The sequence below is a fragment of the Camelus ferus genome, chromosome 7 (assembly GCF_009834535.1).
Source record: "Camelus ferus isolate YT-003-E chromosome 7, BCGSAC_Cfer_1.0, whole genome shotgun sequence".
Classification (NCBI taxonomy): domain Eukaryota; kingdom Metazoa; phylum Chordata; class Mammalia; order Artiodactyla; family Camelidae; genus Camelus; species Camelus ferus.
In genome coordinates, this window is record NC_045702.1 from 31,420,292 (window position 1) to 31,445,764 (window position 25,473).

Sequence of the window (25,473 nt, forward strand, 5' to 3'; positions counted from 1 at the left end):
GGATGAACAGATAAAGAAGGTACTGCCTATGCCACAAGCCCCCATCTCACTAGCCCTGGGGGGCAGAGAAGACGTGGGTGGTGGCAGCTAAGAAGCAGTGGTTGCCATGGTGAAGTACTCATGGAGAAGCTGCACTGGGACTGTGGCAGTAGCAGTAGTAAATGCAATAAAGATAAATTCCTGGCATTCATTTTTTTTTTTCTTATTTCACATTTTTTTTTTTCACTTCTTTATAAAACAGTCATCTCCTCACTACCAACTCCCACCCCTAGAGAGGGGGAGGGGAGTGGTGGAGGTTGGGCACCTCTAAAGAAAAGGGGATGGGGGATTTATTTATTTTTTATTATGGGAGGAACTTGCAACATGAGATCTACCCTTTTAACAAATATTTAAGTGCACACTACGGCACTGGTAGCCACTGGCACTGCTGTACAACAGTCCTGAGAATGCATTCATTTTTCATAAAGGAAGCTTCATACCCACTGAACAACTCCCTATTCCCCCTTCCCCCGGCCCTGGTACCACCGCTCTACTCTGTCTCTATGAGTTTGACTATTTTAGATTCCTCGTGTAAAAGGAATCATGCAGTATTTGTCCTTTTGTGAGGGGCCTATTTCACTTAGCATAATGCCCTTCAGGTAGACCAATGTGGTCGCATATGGCAGGATTTCCTTCTTTTTAGGCTGAATGTTATTCCATTCTAAGTATATGCCACATTTTATTTATCCATTCATCTGTTAGTGGACATTTATGTTGTCTCCACATCTTGGCTGTTATGAATGACGCTGCAATGAACATGGGAGTTCATATAGCTCCTCGAGATCTTAATTTCAATTCTTTTGGATATATAATCAGAAGTGGTATTCCTGGATCACATGATGATTCTACTTGTAATTCTTTGAGGAATTGCCATCCTACTTTCCACAGCAGCTGCACTGTTTTACTTTCCCACCAATAGTATACAAGGGTTCCAATTTCTCTACATCCTGCCACTTGTTATCTTTTGTTGTATATTTCTGTATAACAGCTATCCTAACTGGTGTGAGGTGGTATCTCATTGTGGTTTGACTTGCATTTCCCTGATAATTAGTGATGCTGAGCATCTTTTCATATACCTGCTGGCCATCTGTATGTCTTCTTTGGAGAAATATCTATTCAACTCCTTTGCCTGTTTTTTATTGGGTTACTTGCGGTTTTGCTACTGAGTTGTAGAAATTCCTTATATTTTTTGGATATTAATCACTTATCAGATGCATGGTTCAGTCTCTTCAAAAAATGGCACTGGGAAAACTGGATATCTATGAGCAGAAGAAGGAAATTGGATGCTTATCTTAATCTGTACACAAAAATCAACTCAAAGTGGATTAAAGATTTAAACCTAAGACTTTGAACAGTAAAACTCCTAACAGAAGACATAGGGGGAAAGCTTCCTGATATTGGGCTTGCTAATGATTTCTTGGATCTAACACTAAAAGCACAAGCAACAAAAGCATATAAGATACCTGGCTCTCACCATTCGGCCTTAGTGGTAGTAACTTCCTCACCAGGCCAATTCTGCGTTAGGAACTTGCGGATGCTTCTCTTGCCTTTTCAAAGTTTCCATGAGCTCTCTAGAATTCTTTCTGTTTGAAATAGAGTGGATTCTGTGAACACTGACTGTTACTCTGAGCAGCTACTTCATGGAGAGCAATTAACTAGACTTTGCGGAGGTATCAGGATTCTTTGGGTGCAAGCAGCAGGGATCTGAATTTACTCAAAGGCTCTGGGGTAGCTGACAGAGTGATGGAATGTCAGCTAAAGAACTAGGCTTGCAAAGGAAAGGATTTAGGGAATTTCTGAGTGTTCAGACAGTAAAAACTCAGGGCACCAACACTTGAATTATTACCTCTAAACTTATTTTTCTATACTTACATCATTCTGCTGAAAACTCGGTTTTGGAATATAGAATGCAACTAGCTTAGCTTTGATCTCATGTCCATTCCTTGAATAGAGGAGGGAAAGAAACCTTTATTGATATCTGTCCCAAGATTTCACCAAGATGGGATACTGGTGATTCCTCAAAAAGAAACGGGGATGCTTTATTGAAAGAAGAGGAAATGACCACTATGTGGCTAAAAACAAAATCAAAACAACAGCAACAAGCAAACAAACTAAAAAAGCCTCAAAGCAAAACAAAACTGAAAGCAGGAAAAACAAACCAAAACTACTACAGATCAAGGATAAGACTTTGTATTTGTTTCTGGAAAGCTTCAATTTTAGTAGAAAAGATTATACACTCAATCTTCGTTTATTATTCAATAATAAAAACACCAGTCATTAGATTCAGAGTCCACCCTAAATCAGTTATGACCTCAACTAACTCATCTGATTATATCTGTAAAGGTCCTGTTTCCCAGTAAGGTCACAGTCAAGTTCTGGGTACACATGAATTCTCAGAGGACACTATTCAAGTTACTACAATAACCTCAGACTTTAGAATAAGTTTAGACTTCCACCTCAGGTGAAAATCAGCCCTCCTTCCCCACATCTTTTTCTCATACAGATGCAATATAAATGTATGATTTTAAGGTGATCTAAAATTATCTTGCAATATGGATATGCATGTGATAATAAGAAAGTGTAGTATAACATTGGCATATCTTAATTCAGATATGAGAAAAGTATCTACTTTAGACATCTTTTCTCACACCCAATTCTTTGCTGTGCTGTACTCTGAATATATGTATCTGAAAACTACTATGTGGGCACTGCATGGTTAAATAAAGAATATATTCTCTGTATTAGCTTATCGGTGACATTACTTTTCAGACTACATAGAAATTAAGTAAGCCTAGGGAGTGATTCTTCGTAGGCTCAGAAATTCTACCAAGCTTAGACAAATTAAGCTGTTTTCCACTGATTTACGTAAAGTGTAATTAACAAATTAATACATATGAAGATAATAGAAAGCACCAAGCAATAATGTAGTTTTGTTGTTTTTGAAAATTACTGAAAGTAATGGCAAAGCTAATCTGCTATAAATTTCTTTTAATTAAATAGTGTTTGGAATAACAATTTTTTTCTCAGTTCAATCTGTCTCATACCATTCTTACAAGTTTTTCATTTTTACATACTCAAGAGTTTCCTAATACTGCTTCGATTTTCTGTATTGAATCATATTTATTCATTATAGAGTAATTGGACTATGGAGACAGAATAATGTTTTTGTAGGACCTGTTGCTTTAAAACCAAAGCTATTTTCAAATGCTATATTTTTCATTTAAAATGTTAAACATTTCCATTGTATTAACCAGTCAGATACGTTTAGGGTGGTAAAAACTCATTGTTATAAGGCAAATCATAAAATGCCAGCAAACCTAGGCCACATACTTTATGACAGTGTTTATATGGAGAAGTATAAGCATATGTATTAATTTAGTATAATTTGTGTTAATACACATTAAGACTAGAGCATAAATATGAATACAATAATTAATCTATAGATAATAAAATGCTTTCTTAATTGTTTATTCAAATGTATCAAAAGACATGTGACAAAATAAGTCTTAGTGCACATTGTACATGTCACTTCCTGGGAGACTATGAGAACTTGAAAACCAAGACCTCTCAGGTGACACAACTTGTGAACTCCAATATTTAACAACTGCCATGTATTTAGCCACAGATGTACACTGCCTTCTTCTGTCTTACCCTGAGGCTCAGTTAGCCTTGGCCCTGTCAGGTGCGGGGGGGGGGGGGGGGCAGGGGGAGTGGTGTCTTAGCCAGATTAAATTGGACCTTCCTAGGATTTACAAAAACCATAAACAACTTTGGCTGGTCTCAGGTCTCCTGAGACTTCCAGGTCTGTCCCAGGATTGATCCAGCTCCCCCAGGGGCACTCCTCCTTCGGGGTTGACACCTGGGACCAGGGTAGCCTGCCTGCAACCACTCTGCAGGAGAGCGGCCCCCTCTGGCTCTCTCCAGAGGGCTGTCCTGCACTGTTTCCATCACACCCTGCTCCTGGAGCTGTGAACTCCATGGCCCACGGTGTCGTGCAGAACAGTCGCTTCAAACCCTACACACTGTCTTAAATGCCAGAGAATTTTTTCCCCCCCATACAGATAACTAAATCATCCTTCCTGGATAATAGTGGTTAGAGACTGAGATGGTAAGGTGACCATGCATAGAGTTAAATGGGCACCTGGAACATTAGCGAGAACATTTCTGATTAACTATATCTACCATGAAATGCCTCTGACTTTGACCTGCACCAATAAATTCTCGTTTCTTTATAGCAAATGGAATCCCTGCACAGGTTGCCGGGTTTGTCCTCAACCAGCTCTGCTTCTTCCTTCGACTACAGAAAGGAATCTCTTTCTCTAGAAATGAGTCACAAAATTCCTCACTTACTTGAGGGTTAACAGTCACAGAAACAAGGGGAAAAAGAGAAAGCTATTTGTGTTCAATCTTGATTGCTCCTTCACCATCTCAGTATGAATTACAAAGATCCTCAGGCTCTGATCCTGGAAGATTTACAATTCAAAGCAAAGGAAAATCATCTTCCTTTCCCTGTTTAAACGCACAAACAAAAAACAGTTCTAAACTACTCTCCCAGTGTTTTAATAAACAAGTAATTAAACATAAACATCAAATATTTCATCTACCATTTCTTGGATTACCTTCTATGCCCTTGATTTTCTTTCACATTTTCCATCTCTTTCTCTGTCGCTTCCTCTCTTGTCTTCTACTCTGGGTGATCCGCTCAACTTTTTCTTTTTACCTTTTTCCTGATTTGTTTTTGCAATTTGTGTTTTAAGTTTTCATCAACTCATTCTTATTCTCTGATTCTTTTCCTTAGCAGCCTGTTCTTGTTATATGGGTACTATATATTCTTTAATCTCTATAAAACAGTAATTATGTTTTTTTAAAAACATGTTATATTTTCTTCCCTAAATTATACATTTTTCCAGTGTCTGTTGTTTTGATTTACTCTCGATCTTTCTCTTTTATGCTGCCAGTTGTCCTCAAGTGATTGTTTATGCATGGTTTTGCCTTCATGCACCAGAATGAAGGAGCAGATGACCAATCTTACATCACCGTCACTAGGTTTCTGTATCTGACTTGTGCTTTTCTTTTAAACAGAGAAATGACTGCTAATTCTGGGTGTGTGGGGACCAACAGACTTCACCTGGGGTGCATGGATGCCTTCCCCGCTAGCCACTGTTAATACGAGGAAGGCCCTGACCCAAAATGGTAGCTCCCACACCAGCCTCCCTGGGAGACCACCTGATGTCTTTAGAAAGCAGTAGCCTCCAAAAGGGGCCGATTTCACTTCAGAGAACACAGGTTGTTCTGCTGAGGTAACTGGAGAAAACAGGCACACCCTCCAAGCAGACAGTCTCACTGATTGCTAGTTTCCAGCAAAATGCCTCTTTTAATACCCAATCTTCACAGAACATTTGTATCTCTCAATACAACCATTTTTGGCCAACATTTTACAGAAAAAAAATATATTTAAGTCCTCCTAACTCAATACATTTTAAACCAAATGATGGAAATGTCTTGAGATATATCTGAATATAATGGGTTAAATCTCAGAATCACACATAGAAGTTTTTTAAAAAGCTTTCAAGTGTCAACAAAGGTGTGTGTCCACTGTGAAGTTTAGAGCACACGTTACTGTTCTAAAAGCAGCTGTCTGTTAGTAACTACGTTTTTTCAGATATTTCAGCCTTTTACATTTTAAGAATATTACCTATAGGTAGTTAACTGTATTTTCAGTCACATTTTAGGAAATTAATTGGGAGTTTGGAGTTGACACATTATAATTATTCTCAGTTAAACAAGGAGATTATGCTCATGATTAATATTTTCACGTGGAATGTCTAATTTTTCAGAAATGGATTCTAATGTTAATTGAAAGAGGCCTGTATTAGAATTTCTATTTGGAATTCTTTCTCATACTTTTTAAGAATTTCTATTTTATGTTTTCTACTGTAGATGATCTATCTGTAGAGCATACAAATAGGTAATTCAGAAAAATAAATAACAATATATCTGTGACCTAGACTGAGAAAGTGAATTTTCTAAAAGTTGTGTGATAGAAATGGGTGGTAGATTATTATGCCTGAGGGTATCTTTCTGATCCCAACCTGGAGCCAACAGCACTACGGTAGAAGCAGGCTGAGAGGTGAGTGTGGGTGATACGGGCCACTGCAGACACTCTGTAGTTAAGGTGTCAGTCCATTGTCACGGTTTCTGCCCCTTCTCCCAATCCTGCTCTAACCTGCCAACTTGGGGAAACTCTGCTGTGAAAAATTGCTTTTGCTCCCTCTGCCCCATCTCTATGGTTCTCTCCATTCTGACTTATGCCTCATTATAACTTTGACGAGATACTCAGTTTTCGATAGCTATTTCCATCCCACTCCCCTCCTTCGATCCTGAATTTTAGTGTGTTTATGAATTTATTATTCTCCGGGCTTCTTTAATGTCATTCTAGGTGTTTGGGGGACAGAGAAGAGATAGTCAGTTGTCTCAGTCCCCTCCTCAAGGCAGACATCCTTGACTCCGGAAAGTTCGGCATGGACACAGCCTGTTTCAGAGACCATGAACCTGGAATGGCACCAGGAGTGCACATCCAAAGGGCCAGAAAGGCTCCTCCCCACAGCACTCTCTTCCTAATTTGGAGGCATCATTAATGTCAGAATTACGTTCACCAGAACTTTCCTTTAAGTTGAGGCAAAATTTCTACTCTGAGGATAGGCTGCTGAATTTACAAGTAGTAATTCTCTTATCCCAAATAATTTTTTTTTTTTAAACAAAGTCAGCCCACTGCCAAGAGCAGTACATTTGTGGAAATAGGGGTGATCTGTAAATTCTATGCACATCCAATTTAGGAGTATCCTTCAACCTAAAGATTTCACCCCAATACTTCAGGAATCATCACAAGGAACCAGAGAGAAAAAACAAGGATGCCAGTGGAGCAGGCAGATCTGTGTCGGTTGCAGTGAAAAATAATCAGGAATCATGCCATTTTTGCCTCCCTCATCAGGATCCCAGAAGAAAGAGATGGTGCCCATTTTTAAACTAAAATCTACAGCTCAAAACCTCTTCCTGTAGCTGAATTCCCACCCCAGTGTTTATTTGTGTAGACACAACCTGAATGACCTGATTCATCTGTGATTCATTTCATTTGAACGACTGCATAATCATACTACAAGAATAGAGCCTTGAGGGGTTAAAAGGCGAGTGGAGAATGTGGGGGAGTCACAGCTAATTTCAATGTAAGACGGGCAATTAAATCAAGAATGACTTGGTCAGCAGAACTGCACGGAAAGACAAGTGACTTACAAATAGAATTTCAAGGTGGGGAAAGCTAAGGACAAAATCTCTCCTCCTGTAACTGCATTCTAGATGATAATTTGACAAAGGCACGAGGGTCCAAAAATTACGGAGGAGAAAATGTCTAAACTTTAGCGCAATGTCTAATTACAATAAGAGAATGCAATAAAATATTCCAGAATCCAAAAAAATACATGTAGAGAATAAAAATCAGGGAAAATTATTCCAGTTCTAATCAGATATTAATGAGACCACAGTAGAAATACCACCCAAGTTGTTAGAACCTTGTTCAAGCAAAGGAAACTCAAAGAAATGAGAGAGGAAAACTTTGACCCGCCATATGATTCAAATAATTGGGGGATCTAGTCACATTAAAAATAAAGACCACAATTCTTTTTCATGGAGAGCATCAAATGAAGGTATGGTAGAACCTGTCAAAGCAGAAAATACAGACTGTGGGGTTAATGGACCATGTTTCAAACCATGGTTCTGGATTCATCACAACCCAAGAACATCACTTGGACACTGAAATAAATCTCTCTACATGAGATACAATGACTACAGAATCAGATTACATAGAGCACTGAAAATTGAAAGCAAGATATTCAAATGAGTGCTGGGGACTGTTTTTAGTTGCAAGGACAAAGCCAACAGTTGTAACAGGCTGTTCCTGTAATCTTGGATACATAATATGAACGTGCTCTGAAAAAAAAATAGTTGGAACACCACTGAAGGTCCATACTTGCTGATTAACAGGAAAAGAAAGTAAGTCTTGAAGGGTGATTTAGAGATGTTTGACATATGTTTTGTAACCTGATGAGCCCCAGATGTGATCAGACACAGGGTAAGCACCAGGCAGGGGTCAGAGTGAGCAGACTAATGGGAGAGGATCGGTATCCTGGGCAGACTGCACTGGGACTGGTGGGTTAGGCTGTTCTACAATACAAAGCAATCAACAGAGATGTTAATTTAACAAGACCCTCCCTTCACAATGTCTACATGTATTAAGTCATCATGTTGTACATTTTCAGTATCTTATAGTTTTATTTGCCAATTATGTCTCAATAAAGCTGGAAAAAGCCCTACAAAGCAATAATTGACTATTTAGTCCATCAGAATGGGAGGAACCAGAGAGAAATGCTAAAATGATTTAGGTATGTGAGCTGCAGACCCCATCTGGTCCAATACTGAGGCCACCTGAGCTTTGAGGACAGCCCAGAGAGCGACCATTCTCTTCCCGTCATGAAAAAGAGAATTGTTCGTTCCCCAAGAAGAGGACCTTCAACTCCCTGCTAGGCCTTGAGCAGATTCATTCAGTTCAGGAGGTCCAACCTGAACCTGCTTCTGAGTTCAGCTGTCTTTGACCACATCATCTTCTTCTGAGTTCACAGGCCCACCTTTCTCTAATGGAAAGTCTCAAGAGGAGCACAGTGCACACTCAAACCAATGCTTCTATTTCCTGTGTCAGAACCCTAAGAAAGCGACTCTGTCAATGCTACTCTGTAGGTGAGGATCAAGGCATCTATAAATACACCATCCCTTAAGTGCAGAAATTCTGCTAGTGATGTAAACCATTTGCTGGGACATTTCAAAGAGCAGCTTGTCTGGAAGCAAGCTCCCTGTGAGATGGTGGCCAGGCTAAGGGACACACTGGCCACACTGAACTGAATACTCATTGAATCTATTTAAAAAAAAAAAAAAAAAAAAAAAAACAGCTGCATTGCTTGGTCTGAATGTACCTGAAATCCATGGTCTATTTTTTTTTTTTTTAAGTATGTATTTGGGTAGTGCTGAGCCAAGAGTCACATCGCCTCACCTCTTCCAGTAGGAAGGGAACTGGAGTTAATGCTTTCAGGACAGAAATAGCATCAATTCGAGTATCGCATGTCATACATTGATCCTTCAGAGCTTTGAACAGAGAGCAGAATATTAGTCCCCTTGTTGCCCAAGGAGGATGTTAACCTGCACCCCCTGCAAGAGCGAGGACACCACGAAAGTCACCTTCCCCCGCTGGATGGGCCAGCTGCCAACTGTGACCGGGAACTTGGTTAGAGTAAAAGATTCTTTGTCAGGAATGTGGAAATTGTGACATTAGGGACTAGCCTGGGCGAGAGGAGAAAGCTTCAATGAAATTTGCAAGTTCATTTTGGTTTATATACCTGTCGGAGCTGAGACATTAAATGCAGAAGGCTTTTAATCTAGGTATTTGAAACACTACTTGATACCATGGACTAGTGTCACTCAACAGAGAGTACTTCAAGGACAGAGCTACCTCTGAACCAGAATAAGACCCCAGGAAGGCAGATTCAGCCCAGAGCATTTGGGACGGGGTGATTTTCTTTTGTTTCAACATCCACTTTTGACAGAACTGGCTTTTCTCTTCGCCCCTGCTGCAGAGCTAATGACTTCCTTCACGTCCACCTTGCTCCAGGCACCCCCCCACACCGGCGAGTACAGCCAACCTGATACGCAGATATACCGCCAGCTTTATTTACACTTATTTTTGTCAATCATCTGCTATCCGGAGATGTAGAGGGAGACACCCTAAGTAATCAAACACAGGAATGGGTCAGGTAGGTTAACGTGGCCAAAAAACAACATGGAAGAAATAACCACAGAGTGGAGGCTGCGATTCAGTATTGGGGCAAGTCACGGGCAACACAAAGAGATTACAGCCAAACCCTCTCCTGTCTCAGACGGTGCAGTTTGTTCTCGAGATTTCTAAAGATGCGTTCAATGCCGGCACACATCTGAGAGAGCCACAACTGTGGCTAACACTGAAAATAAATAATCCAAATCAGTTTGGCCATATTAACTGTGAAATCCACTTTACTAGTGAGATGGAATTTGCTTCAGGCCATCTAGGTCAATAGCCTTGGAGAGGGAATTCCAAAGATGAAGGCCCTTCATAGAAAATGCTCAGCCTTCAGACCTGTGTAGTTCTAAATCAGAGGGCTTAGCACCTCCAAGCCCTCCAGCTGCTGTGAGGGCAAACCCGGGAAAGAGGTGGCCATTGGATATAACCTACCTCCCCTCTCTGCTGCCTCTCCTCAACCCCTGAAACAGAATGCTGTTGAGGTCTGCTACCTTGATTCCCCCTGAAAGCAAAGAGGCAACTCATGAGGTATGGGAGCCTGGAGGGAACAAAGGCAAGTGTGAACGTGTGTGAGCTCATCCTCTGGCATGATGAAAAGTAGGCACTCTTCAAAAGGTCTGCTCTGTGGCAGAGGGGCTCGTTACTGAGAGCAGAGCTCCACTGCCCACACAAAGGCGAGCGGGGAGAGTAGGGGCTCAGTGCAGTGAGAATGCAGACAATGTGGAACCAGAGCTCACTGCATCTTAAAATCCGTGGGCTACTAGCCGAGCCATTTAAAGATAATGGTGAGAGCAAAGAATGGACTTGCCTGGAAGATATGTTTTCCTGTTTACTGCCTGCAGGTAGCTTTTGGAAATTTTCCTTGAAAACATATTTTAATTCATATCAGTCAAAATGAAAAAGGGTCTGTAGTAGACAAAATAATGCCCCCTCCCGCCCCCAAAGATGTGTCTACATCCCATTTCCAGGAACCTGTGAATATGTTAGTTTCCATGGCAAAGGAGAATTAAGGATGTAGATGGAATTAAGGTCAACAGTTAGCTATACTTAAAATCGAGAGATTATTCTGGATTATCCTTATGGTTGTATTATCTAATATAATCACAAGGGTCCTTATAAGTGGAAGAGGGAGGCAGAAGAGGTCACAGAGATGCAAGAAGAACTTGACCCAGTTCAAGTTCAAAGTTGCTGGATTTGAAGATGGAGGGAGAAGGCTACAAGCCAAGGACTGTGGGAGGCTTCTAGAAGCTGGTACAGGGAAGGAAGCAAATTTTCCCCTAGTGCCTCCAGAAGAGAGCCCAACCCTGTAGACACCTTGATTCTACTTCACTGAGACCCGTGATGAGCAGATGGAATATGATAAAGCTGTGTTGTTTCAAGCCACTCAGCTGGTGGTCGTTTACTGGCGCAGCAATAGGAAACTAATACAGAGCCCAATGGTCAGCTTGACAGGTAAACATGGAGTTTGTGCCTTATGCTTTGTCTGGGGTGACAATGGCCAGGAAATCAACAAACACTCACACTCAGAGAATAGAAAATGAACTTGTTGTTTCCATGGAAGGCATGCTACTCTTTCCACTTAGTTGGCTAGCTAGCATCCCAGTTTCACTGCCAACATTTTAGGTGGCAGCCTGCTGGGAATGACAACATTTAGCACTTATTATCCCAGAGGAACCAATTTCCAACAGAGTTGATCCCAACACTGCTAGGTTGATCCTAAAGGATGACCTGTTAAGCCATCAACCATACAGCTAAAAACTATTCGACTAAAGGATGGGACAGTCACCTTCACACTTCAACTATCACCTTGTGTCTTCTGAATACCTGAAGCCCAGATGTTGCACAATACTTCCCTTTGCACTTCCAGGGGGGAAAAGTGAAAGATAAAAAAAAAAAAAAAAGATGATCCTGCTTTACTTCGATATTTGGGATGAGATTAAGGAATGTACAATGGCTGTGCCACATTTCAGGTCACTGAAAAAAACAAACAAATAAAAATCAGTGTTACGGTTAGAAAAGAATTCCGAGACATGGAAAGCTGGGTTTCCAAATCACCAACACACTCACCTGAGAACTTGAAAACTAAATTAACTTCAGGTGGGGAGATGAAAATCGGGAAATACACCTGAGACCAAATATACAACTTGACGCAGTTTTTCCTCTAAATTGATTGACTCTTCATCCGACATGTAAATTCAAAAAAATGTATGATTTGCTCCATCTCTGTGACAGCATATATAAATACAATACACTGTTGACAGTGTCTGGCACATAACCATTCATGAATTACAGCATCCTTTGATAGAACGACTCTAGCTACTAGAAAAGGCTGGAGAGAGAGAGAGAGACTTTCCTGGCCTAAGGTGGGGTTTGTTGAAGACAATAGTTTTTTTATTTGCACCCAAATGATTCTTAGCACCCAGCAGCCCCATTACATTTTCAACAAGGGGCTAGCGAGAACGGACTAGCGTTAACTGAACTCCAGGAATGAAGAGGAGCACGTGGGTGAGCCCTGGGGCGTGGTCTCCTGTGAATGAGCAAGCACATTTTCAACACAATTGGCTGCCTAATCGCGTGTTGCAAACTTGGCTGATGCATTTGGATGTGTAAGCAATTATGTTTCCGCTAAAAGCCTTGGTTGGTAATGCTTTTGTTCTCCACTTCCTACAACTTAACAGAGGGAAGAGATTGGTACAGGAGTGGTTTTCAATACATTTTGTTTTGCTTTTTGACTTTTCCTTTCAAAACATTTTTCAATTAAGCTGGCCAACTGATCCAAGGTTTATTATACCTCCAAACACCGCATAAAATAGATAAGGAGAAAACGGTGGATAATAAAAGTAGTTTTAGTAATAAAACATTTTCTGATGTGAAAAAGCCTGCATGTTTGCATTAAACCACATCATTTAAATGTGAGTAACCGTACTGAGTACCTCTCAGGACTAGCCACAGGGTTAGTACCGCGTATTGAGAATAAGACAAGGGTTCCCTGATTTCAAGAAACATCTCTTCAAGTGGACCTTTAACAGAAACTGGCTTAACGTCTAAGTCATCTGAAGTTTCAGGAGGTGAGATTCTTGATCTCCAAAAGAACGATAACCATAAACCACCGGTTCCGAATACTCTGCTTTCTAATAACCACTCTTAACCTGCCTCCACTGTGATTCTCACAGCCCATCTAACACACTATGGTGCTAATTAATTTCAAAAGTATTACCCATTGATTCACTGGGGGCTGAAAAAGAGTTGCCACAACCCATCTGGGAACTTAAGCAGACCACGAAGAAATAAACACATATAAAAAGAGCCACGTCTGTTACTGAAATATGGAATTCAGGTCTCTAAAAACACTCGTTCTTGCAATCACTTGCTACAGATACCGCAGGTACTGTTTCTGTGATCCAGGAACCTTTAGCCCCTCAGAGCTGCAGCTTCGAAGAGAACGTATCGTGCCCTCATTAAAGCGTCTCCACGCGCAAAGCCAAGCTCACCTCAGGTGTACGCAGTTGTGGGTAAATTCAAGCTCTACATTTGAAGCCCGGCTCTTCTGCTAATTCTGCAACATGAGTGATGTCACTGTAGTCCTTTCCAACTCTCAGTTTCCCCATCTGATAAAGTGGCGGAATTTCACACATCAGAGGGTTTACGAGTCAGGCCAGGCCTGGGACAGCCCTGGGCACAGGCTCCTAACGACGCGCGCCTGAGGCAGGAACCTCCCAGCATCTAGTACGAAACCCAACCAGCCTGACGCCCCTGAGTCAACTGAGGCAGCTCTCAGAAAGCTCGCGTTCACCGGCGGACTCACCTGCCCCGGGGCCCAGCGCAGAAGCGGCCGAAGGAGAGGGGTCCAGACGAAGGAGGCTCGTTTGCTGGTCGTGCGGCGTCTGCGGAGGGGGCGGGGGGGGGGAGGAGGAGGCAGGCGTCCAAGGCCCGCGGCGACGCGCTCGCGGAGCCGCTGCCGGCGCCATCTTGGCGCGCTCCCTCCGCCTTGCTCCGGCAGGGGGCGTCACCTTTTAAACTTTTTTTTTTTTTTCAATTCTAGTCTTTATTGAGAGTTGAAATAAGCACTGACAGTAAGACTTTCAAAATCTGTTTGTAAACTCTGTCAAGATTTTAAGTAGCTTTCCATGGCAGTGGAGGGTTAGTCATGAAAACAACTGTATTCTTAATCTGTCCGGTGTTCTGCATTGTTTTACTTCACTTGCCTCATTGAGAACTGAGGAAATGATGTCACCTTGTGTGACTTTGCATGACCATCCTGGCGCTTTTTATCTATGCATGACTTTTTGAAGTTTGGAGTAATCAGTAGAGAAAATATCAGTATCATATTTCACATTCACTCTCTGCAACTGAACACATTCGATGAGCTTAGATTTTTATTTTTCAGGTATCAATTAGTGGTCATGAAAATCAACACCAGGTTCTTAACCTTTGCAGTCCTGGGAATCACCGTGATTTTTGGTGCACAGAAATCAACAGAGTGCTCATGCAGGCTTATCTCCATTTCCACTGCCAGATACTGCAACTGCTCCTCTTGGTGGGCCTTCTTACATCATATCCTTGCCTTTTAAGTCAGAGTAATGACACCGCCAAGTCTCCAGTAGAGGCATTTTAGATTGCATGGGAGACTGCCTGGGCTAAAACGCAGGATTCACCAGGGGCTGACGGGTGACCCACCAGTGGCTGATGATCCAGGTGTGGGCATAGATTGTGAATTCAAAGAGCAATAATCCTCAACTCAAGAAATCATTCTTAGGGAAAGCAGAGGCAGGACTTCACCCCCCATGAACAGAGCAGCACAGTGGGAAAACCAAGGGCAAAGATAAAAACCACAAACAAGGGTAATGGCAGACGTCATACCATCAGAATGTGGAGCAGTTCCGGGGAACTTCGGCAACCAAGGCAGCCTCAGCCACCAGGAGGACAGTCTTCATAATGAGGTTCAGTCCTCTGGGGAATTGGCGCCATCCAAACCAGAGGATTCTGGAGGAAGATTTCCCTACTTGTCTCCTATACCAGATTTTGTGTCTCTGCCCGAGTGAGAAGTCTGATGGGGCACTGAGGCAGGCAGAGCTTTGGAGTGAACTGTTAATTGATCTGCCTCGTGGCCCCTCGGGCTGCTGGTACACCAAGTGAGTTAACCACTGATTGCTCTCAGCTGTGTTCAGGGCCGGGCTTTCTCTTCTTTCCAGTCAGCTCCTCCACTAGGAATCTGTTCTAGATAATGTCTCCAGTCTCTAAAGGTGCTCCTCTAATAGGATGTTCAAGGTGAAGTTTTCATCAAGAGACTGATAAAAACATATTTTGGGGAGGCAACTACTGCCTCTTTCGGGGTGGGAGGTTACTGCCTTCTCAACCCAAGTGTCATAGAGGGGCTTCAGGGAGGCCACACCAAGAACTTTTAAATATGTTTCCTGGAATTGGGAGACCAGAAAGTGTGCTGCCTGACACTTGATAAATGTGACGCTCACTGGACTCAGGACTGACTTCCAGCCAGGAGAGCCAGGAGCTAGAGAAGTGCTAATTGCTTTGCCAGCAAAATTAGGGTGGACCTGCCAACCTTTGTTTGTTGCGGAAATAGAGATGAGAATGTTTCCAGAGATGGGATTTGGGCTACACAGGCAAGGAGCCAGCATGGAGTTTGGGGTCCTGCTTGACCATAGTGATCAGACGTCAGAAGGTGGAACAGCCAGGCTTGGTGGACAGATCAGAAAACAACCATGTAAGCACACTTCTGTTTGTTTCTTGAAAGGAACTACAGAAGGGAGGTCTCCCCACAAAAAGTCAACTTTAAACATCAGCTCAGTCCAAATTGAAGCCTCCACAGGAAGTGAGAACTGGAGACTCAACCCTTGCACCACCCCCCACCACTGCCAGCCACTCATCACCCCACCCTGCTGACTGGATAATGAGTGAGGAGGTGGGCAGAGTGACAAAGCCAAAGAGGGGAGCCATGGTCCCTGTCCCACAGCGTGGCTCCAGCCTGATGCAAATCTGAGCTAGAGGAGGGTAGAGGGTGTCACCCAAAGGCAAGGTCAGAGTTTGAACTAAGACATGAGACTTCTAAATTTCCTATCAGGGCATCCTGTGACATCCAGTGACAATACAAATGTTTATTACCCACAAGTGAGCTGATAAACTGTGGGACTTGCCCAGGTTCTAATCTGGTACAGACTACCCTGCTAAATAAGCCTAGAAAGGCAGTAAGAGACCAAAATGAATCACCTATAGATTATATTCTTTGAGTTATCCCTGTTCACCTTTCCTCTCACACACTTAGTCCCCCAAGTCAGAAATTTGGGAGCCATCCCAAACCCCTGCCTTTTTCTCATCTTCCACATTCACTCTGTCAATCAAAATGCATGGATTTGACTTAAAAAATACGTTTTAACCTATTCCCTCATTTTCATCTCAAACTTTGCCCTGGTTGAGGTCTTTATGCAATTCACCTGGACTCCTGCATGTTGCCTTAACTGGATCCGAGCCTTTGATCTCAGCCAATGTCCGCATTACATATGCTTTGAGTCTAGTGCCTGATATGCAGTAAAGTAAATGGTCAGTATATGTAAGCTATTATTCTAATTAGTTACTGTTATCCATCCGTCAAGATTTGGCTCAGCTGTCATCTGGAGGAAACCTAAACAAGGCCCACGCTGGCCTTTTCTACCAACCCACTCTGCATACCTCCACATCAGTTGTAATATCAGTGTATGTATCTTTGTCCCTCACAATTACCTCTACATCCTTCAAGGGCAAGGACTCTTCATTTTGTAACACTGGCTCCTTGTTGATTATCTGTCACACAGTAGGTGCTCAGTGAAAGTTCCCTGGACTTAATTAAATCACCCATGTTAAGAATAAAGTTAAACAATAGAGTCATATTATAAATTTATTTTTCAAATGCCTTATCCCACATTTGCGGTTCCCAACATTCAATGATCTATGCAGGTAGACTAGAAGCCATTTAGTAGAGTTTTCAAGAGCAACTTGGACACACTTTGCTGTCGCCCAATTGTTGTAAGTGCCAGATCTTACTGTTGTTATGGTCTTTGGATAAATGTCATTCAGATGTTAGTGACGAAGGGAAACTATACTTTCCTGTCCTCCGCCCTGGTAAGGTGGTGCAGTATAACGAAAGTAAGTCTTACATTAAATTCTGCCCCAAGTGCAAACCTTTCTTAGCAAACAGACCCAACAACATTCTCTAACCAGTTCCTGGGAAGTCAGGGGAGTTCCCACTCTCTGCCCTGTCAGCCACTCTGACAAGAGTAGGGCATCAGAGATGTTAGAGGCATGAGAGGTTAACCTCCTACCTGAACTGGGTAAGGGAATATTCTGGTAAGTAGTGAAACACAGAACCAAATGGACCTGGTGCCCACCTGAAGACGCAGACGCTCACTTACAAGCACAGAAGGGCCTGCACATTTTTTCCAGCCAATCATAAAGCTTTCATTCTCTCATTCCACTAATGAAAGAAATTCTTCAGGTCCATTTTGCTAACTAGCAAACCTTCTGGGTAGATTTAGATAACGATATTTCAAGTGTTTGCCAAAACCACCTCTGGCCAGTAGACTCCCGATTCCCTTCTTTTCAGTGTTAACTGGTCATCTTTGGAGTAAGGTAGCTGAATAAGGAACTTAAAATACTACCTGATACCGAGGATCTCGTATGAAATTAATTGACACGCACGTATGATAAGCCATATTATCTAGAGACTTTTAAAATAAATCACAGATAATATAACCGAAGTGTAGCAAGAAAAGTCTTAAAATATTCGCTTCGGTCTGCGGCTTGCTGTGACACTTTTCTTTCCCTCCACTCAACCAGGAACCCGCACCGCCTGAGGTATAGTGAGAACTGCTGCGGCAGCGATTCCAAAGAGAAGGTTAATGTTTTATACTGGCTTCCCAATTGGACTCTTTTTTTGTTTGTTTGTTTGTTTAATTTTATCAACATTTATTTTAATGTCAAGGACCAGTAATAATAATATCCCGTAGCTAGCAAATTCCCACCATCGTTCCCTTTTGTTGAAACTAAAACTTGATACCATCTCGCAACTTCTAGGCAAAATTAATCCCTGGGGCTTCTTAATGAAGGAGATCAAGCCCCTTTTCTGTGATAGCTGAGGCGGGCTGGGGGGTGGGGCGGAGGGGACGGGCATCAGCATCAGAGCAGTTCTTTTGGATTCTGTAAACACAACGCAGGGCCCTGTGACCTTTGCCAGCCACATTTTCATCAAGTCTTTGTCCCTCTTTACCTACATTACCTCTTGTCTCCACTCTCTGGCACTAACAAAACAGCACGTATAGTGGCACCAAAAGGTAAAAATAATGGACCCTTTTTTTTTTAATGGCAGTAACGGGAATAATACCCAGGACCTCGTTGCACCCTATCACTGAGCTATACTCACCCAACACCCCAGTTGGACTCTGAGAACTGAAAGGGGAAGCCCAGCTAAGCACAGTAGGTATAGGTCAGAACAACCGGTCCATCATCCGTGGGAAGGAAGACGCGGTAGTGCTGCATTTTCTTCACCCGAATTCCCATTTATATTCTTTTTTCTCCATATTTAGATCTTTGCTTAATTGGCTGGTAAATTTAGCACCCGTTTGTCAGGTGACAGGCAACCCAAGAGTTGGACATATTTAATGATACCAAATCACAGAGAACGGAAAAGAAATGTAATAGAAAAGAACAAAACTGTCTCCATATTAGATCTGTTCCTTTGGCTTTAACCCTGTGCCCTATTTTCTCCTCTTAGTCTTGCTAGCTCTGCACTCAACAAGTTGCAGAATGGAGATCAACCTTTGTTTTGTTGGAGGTTTTGCAGGAGCACCATGAGCTGGCCCACGTGGACAGCTGTAAGAACAAAGAATTCCTACACCAAGAAGTTTGCAACAATCAACCACACCCCTTCCACTTTTCTTGCATAAAAGGAGCCTGTATTCTGACTGAAGGAGGATGGTTCTCCAAGACCTTACTCTGCCATCCTCTCGGTCTGCCGGCTCTCCGAATAAAGTTGCTATTCCTTGCCCCAACACTTTGTCTACTGATTTATTGGCCTGTCGTGCGGCGAGCAGAACGAGTTTGGACTCGAGAACAGAAAAAGGAGAGCAATGGGAGAGAAAGTGAACAACTTATCAATATTGAAAAGTGAAATCCTATGCAAAGAATTTTCTGATGAATATACTTCAAAATGTTATCTGTTTCTTCACTCCCTTAACAGCAACAGCAACAATGATACTACTAATACTTAGTAATTCCTACGTATCAGACACTTGCGTAAAGTACTTACGGTCACTTTGTTCTCTTTAGGAAGCACGCTCATTGAGGGTAGCTCTCTGTTGGGTTCCGCTTGCTCCCGTGCTCTCCGGGTCTTAGACTAAGGTCCGGATTGTCCTCGACACCAAGTAAATAGATGTTGTGCGAATGAGTGAATTGACTTATTAAGTCTTCCACCAAGAAGCCCAAGAAAGTAGTACGTACTCACCATCCTCACCCTGCAGTTCAGGAGCCTGAACTTCTGGACTACAAAGCCCTCCCTCCGGGCTCTGCAGATGGATTCAGAAACTACTCAGACCAGCCTGCAGCGACTCTTTCCTCCTGCTTTCATTGTTTGCCCCACCTCTTTATCTAGTTCCTTCTCCGCCTACAGCTCTTTAGTGCAAGAGGCACAGCCACAGCTATGACCCACAGCTGTACGGCCAATTAGCGGGGAAGTTGCTTAGCAACCAAAATTGGTGATTCCAAGTCCTCTAGTCTCCTCGTGCCAAGCCAGCTGCCCCTAATCAGAACAAATAGCTCAGTATTTATTGAAGTTGGGTATTGATTAGCTTTTGAAAGCTGCCCACATTTGCTGGTTTTTTTTTTTTTTAAACTTTTGAAAAAATAATTACTCGGGTCATCATTACTAAATTCAGACATCAGGTTTAAATTTTTAAGACAGTGAGTCAGATGAGGTTGAAGCTGAACGGGCCCTTCAAGGACACCCTGGTTTTCTAAACAGATGAGCAAACTATGACAAAAAGGCTGACGTAGTCTGTACAAGGCAACCCACTGAGTCAGTGAAAACTTCACAGGGAGAAGCCAAGTCTTCAGAGACCCAGTCCAGTGCCTTCCACAGTGGTTGAGGGGCTTTGTCTCAGATCAGCCTCCCGAATGGCATTATGGGAAAGTGGCACCTCTTCCGCACAGTCTCCTGAGGATAACAGCAAATTGCCTGTGAACACAAGGCGATCTACAAGTGATTGAGAATCGTATAACTAATCGAGTTTCATTGGTGACCTCTTCAGCTTTATAATCATGACATGATGAGTTGAAAAAACACATATCATGTCTGGTCATAGCGGGAACAGTTTAAACATTCCATTTTCATTTTCTTCTCTTTTCTGTTTACATCTGGTCTGCATGTGAATGTTCACTCTCCACATTTTGACCTCAATGATCTTCAAATATGAAGGGAAAGATGATCATTTTTGTTATGTGGACATTTTTATTTTCTACGGGAGCATCAAAACCTAAAGACCCATGAATTTAGGGCTAAGATCAACTTTGACTTTAGGAAACAGATTAGCTGGTATTTATTTCAGACTCTCCAGCAAACCTTCACAGCAGAGCGTGAAATCAACAAGATACATTAAGGGCTTAAGATTATGGTTTTGTTTTATTTCTGAAGAATGTATGTGTGTGCATGTTCACAAGTGTGCACATTGGCTTATGTAATACACCAGAGTCAACGTAGGGTGAAGAGTCCCCTGAAAATTGTGAACTCTTTGCTTCTCTTACTTCTTGTCTGTCTGTTCAGGTGTCACTTCAGGTGCTACATCATTGCTTTTGGCCTATGTGGATAGTGATGGAACGCAGAGAGCGAAGGGAATATGTCCAATGCTGGGTGAATCCACACTTTTATTTTCTCAAGTTACACACATTCTCACCAGGTAATCTCATACTCTGGTGTTTAACGGGTTTTGTATGTGATTTAAAAACTGATTAATAGTGAAAAGACATAGCACTTAGTTTCTTTTCCTTCACTGGTGTTTAAATGTTAGACGTTCTGAATCTCATTTTGTAAAAGATTTAAAAAAAATAGAGTTGAATACTTAGCTTCCATTACTTCTTCCTGGGGAAATGGTTAGAATGTGACTTGCCATCTGTATTTCTAGTCTGTTTAGTTGGATTTTAAGGTGACTTTTTTTTTTAATTGTTAAAAATTCAAAAGAATTTAGTGATCAGCTTTTTACGAAGCAGCAGAATCCTTCATTGACCCAACACAATATATGGGGCAACACAGGGTTTTAAATTACAGTGTGACATGAGTTTGAATGTAGGTTTAAGTATAAAACGTTTGCAAATCAGTTTTACTTTTGTCTTCAGTTGTTAGTTTTCATCCCTAAATAGTCCTCCCTACACTCAAGCGCAGAGAGTTTGAGGACTGGGTTCACATCTTGCTAGGAAGCCCTTAATAAGCTAACAAAATACATTGGGCAGGGGCGATGTGGTATTCACTTACTTTCAACTGATCAATAGTGAAAACTGAAACCTAAGATTCAAAAAAGTTAATCTCATGTTCACATTTCTTTTAAAACAATTTTTTTTTATCATGCGGAAAGCTGTTTAGTCAAAGTACTCGTTCATTGGGACGACAGAAAACATTAAATTATGCATAAAGTAAAAATATACTCAACATATTCATTTTCCTTTTATTTCTGATTATGACAGATTTAGGAATATATACTGAAGTTCAAGAAAAAGGCAAACTTTACTTCTGCAGAGGCCTTTGCTTGCCTGTTTAGGGAAGTCTGGGTCTGATCCCAAAACATGCTAAGAAACATTCCCTTAGAAGGCTACTTAAACCCCACCCTGTACATTCTCTTAAACCATGGCGGGAGGCCACGGCTGCGACTGATACTTAGAGGCAAAAAAGAAGGGATAAAGTCATAAAGTTAAAAAGAGTAGATTTATCATGTCCACCCTCCTCCCCCGCTTAATGTTTAGAATTTATGATGTCAAATTCTATTAGAATAAAAAGATGAAACTGCAAGATTATGCAAGGAAACCAATCTGAACTTGAAGATAGTTTTTCATGGAATGTATCTGACAAGCAGCCCCCACTTTTATTGACTGAATCTGAGTATGGTTTGGTTTATGAATCCCCAATTCCTAAGGAAATGATTTAAACAAATTGTGGGACATATGTACACAAATTTATGACTTGGCTCTGGCAGGGAAGATGGTCTCTCCGAAAGAATAAAATCCTAGGGGTTATAAATGGGTCAAAAAGTATTAGACTTTTTATTTATACTTCAGAAATGTAATCAAGTGAATGAAATGGTTTCATATACATTTTTACATCCAACAGCGACACACTGTTCATACATTAATTCTATAGGAAAATGTACATCCTTCTTTATTTATTTTTTTTTTTTGCTAAGTAAGATTTGCCAAGTGTTCATGGACAAAAAAAAAAAAAACAAAACAAAAAACCTTTCATTGCAACCTGAACTGGGGAAATAACAAGCGTAAGCCATGTTCCTCACAATGGCTTTATGGCATTAATAAAGCTATCGTCAAAATGCATGTTAATATTGGCATGTGTAGGATGAATTCCCCAAAATGTGAACGCCCAATTGGAAACTTTACAAAAGAGTCTAGTGGATTTTGTGACTGAATCTGCCCAGGGATGTTAACGTCCAGGATGGTTTATTTTAAGTATACTTCTGTAGCTCTATTCCTAGCTGACTATTCTTCGATTCCCTAATCACAAAGAAATGCATTCTTATGAAGTTAAGCAGCTGTAGACACAGAATACTGATGACATTTCCTCCATCTCTGAGTTATCTAAAGAAAACCCAGTTAGTGGTAATTCTACCAAATACTGGTAACAGTCACAAGAAATTTTAATTGATTTTCAAACAGTACAACTGTGCCATGAATCCAACCACACAGCATATAAGCCTTAAGCCCACTAGGTTTAAGCAATTGTGTCTTTGTAGACTAAAACTACGTAAAATAAAATCTGATAACTCCCTGGTGTTAGAGGTAGACAGTTTTCTTTCAAATCCTAGGTTTGGTCCTTTATTTTATTCAGCAGTGAAAGCCATGAATACAGAACGAATAACAGCTGTTACAATTCTCAACCATGACTTCTAACGTCAGAGAATTCAAAGTATGAACATAGTACACAGTAATGAAAAGTATCAAAAATTAGTTTACCTCAAAAAAGATAAATAAAACAGGTATATTCCACCAATACATAAACAGATGTTTGTGCTACAGTTAAAATTTGCTGTATACAAAAGATCATAGTCCCCATAATCAGCTTATGATAGAAGCAAGAATACATGAGCCATTTAAATTGTCAGACATTATGCTTTATAAGGTATGCACAGAAGTTCAAGCAATAAATACATACATTAGTTCAAAGCCTTACAATAGCTACGCAAAGCAGATGCAGAAAAGCAGATTTGCTATTCCTAGCAAGCAATGATATAAGAGTAAAAATTCATGAAATGCATTAAAGCAACATTTTTCTTAGAAAAAGTCTGGTCATTTATGGGTCCACCAACATTTTTACATAATATGCACAATTATCAAAATACAGACCAAGCATTTCAGAAAACTCCAAAAAACCTAAAATCTATTTTTCAAAGCAATTGCAGTTTTGGAGGTTTTTCTGGTATAATGTGCAAGCAGCTATTTTTTAAAATTGTATTCATATAAAACCCATGCAAAACTCTACAGGTATATGCATTCTGTGGCTGAGACTTCCTTTCAAAAGTTTTGTAACTGAGGTATGCATACTTTAGCATTGTAGTCTTAGGCCGCCCTCCCGATGGTACAGCGCTCACAGTTACTTTCAGTCCATCAAAGCCTTTTGAACATGCACCTGACAGACCCATCTTCCCTTCAGATAATCCTTCCAGCAGGATCCAAGATGACTGAAAACCATCCTTCACAATACCAACCTCTCTTTTGCTCCCCTATCGTCAACTTCCCGCTCATTGATCATGACCCAAAGACAAACATAATGAAAAGTAGCAGTTACTGTGACGTTCTCACGTTTCATGCAATCTGCCATAATTGTTCTAATTTTTTTTCTTTTTTTTTCTTTTTTTTCTTTTTTTTTTTTTTTGCAGAGGTAGAAGCTTTCAGAAAGCCTTTTGGGTAAGTGGGAAAACCCTTTTGAAAGCCGTTATGTCCTTTTATTTGGTGTGATAGATGACTGGGTATCTCTCTAAGTCTATTTGCTGACTTCAGCAAAGAATAAAAGATGAGCTTAGTTTGCAAGAACCGGCTCCATCACATGGAACTGGTACGTATGTTAAGCTCTAGCAGCCACCTTCTGTCAAAACTGTTTGTAAAGCAATAACCATAATCAGGTTATGAGGTCCCTTGGTTGGGGGAAAAAGTATTATCAAGACTTGGCACAGCACATGAAAAGCAACACGTAAAGTTTCTAGGTTTTAAGCAAACATCCGACTATGCTATTTTCCACTACACCGTAACGCAGTATCATAGTTTGGGGGGTTTGGAGTTGTCAAGAAAACCAGCATTCCAACAATTTGGCCTGCGCAAGTCTTTGAAAGGGAGTGTATTGTTAGTGTTAATATCCCGTATAAGCAGAGGCAGAATTATATGTAACTTTGGTTTGACTGAAAATAAATACCATGGACTACAATTGCTATAATCTTTGCTTTCAGTGTAAAAACTCAGCTAGATCACTTTAAAATCAATATGAAATTAATTTTTGGCTTTACTAGACCTTTTATGTTTGGTTCCTACTTTTTGTTTTTTTCATTATAACTTAAGACTATAAAAAATAGTACACAACAAAGATTCAGACCATACAAGACATCTTCTAACAACATGTATTCACCACCGAAAATAAGTGACCGGATGGGGAAAACAAAAACACAATGTACTATATATATATAACAATATGCAATCTGCATTTGCATCAAGTACATAATCGTTTTGGTCAGTGATCCACATTTGTTGCTTTCTAGCATATCATTAACTTCCACTGCGGATTTTGTCCTCACCTCTGTCCTTAACGAAAGCAAATCTTCATCGCATTGAGATGGACTTTTGGCCTCAGAAGATTACTCTGTGACTGAATTGACTTTTTAGGTGTGGTTTTTGTCATATTTGATTCTTGGTTTAGGGCTAAATGAAAAGATCCCAGAGGTCATCAGAAAACAGCAGGTAGTTCATGGAAAAGGTTCCTTTGTACTAATTGAAGTTACAGAAGGCTGACCAAAGCATGTGGCTGCTTCTGTCCTTGAGCTCCTGGCCTTGTTAGAGTTGGCTTTGGTTTGCAGCTGTAGCCTTTGACTGTGTTTGCAGGTAGACAAAGCTTTATCACAAGGAGGTAAAGAGTACAGTTGTAAGATCTATGCAGATATGCAAATGTTCCTACGGTGCTTGCACAGGTAATGTTAGCTTAGGATTGCACTTTACATCTTAACACTAACAGCACAGACTGGAAGCCTAGGGTTTCAGATGGTTGCAACAGTCTAATTACTGTGTTCTGTAGTAACTAACTTATGTCATTTACA

The 25,473-nt window shown here is 41.1% G+C and overlaps 1 protein-coding gene across 1 annotated transcript in view; it reads right to left on the reverse strand.

Moving 5' to 3' along the window:
- Positions 1 to 22,180: 22,180 nt before the first annotated feature.
- Positions 22,181 to 25,473, reverse strand: part of FOXP2 (forkhead box P2) — a 235,259-nt gene continuing 231,966 nt past the window's right edge. Inside the window, 1 exon segment of the mRNA XM_032483657.1 lies at positions 22,181 to 25,473. This exon segment is cut by the window's right edge and continues 718 nt beyond it. The gene's annotated coding sequence lies outside the window, so the exon portion shown is untranslated.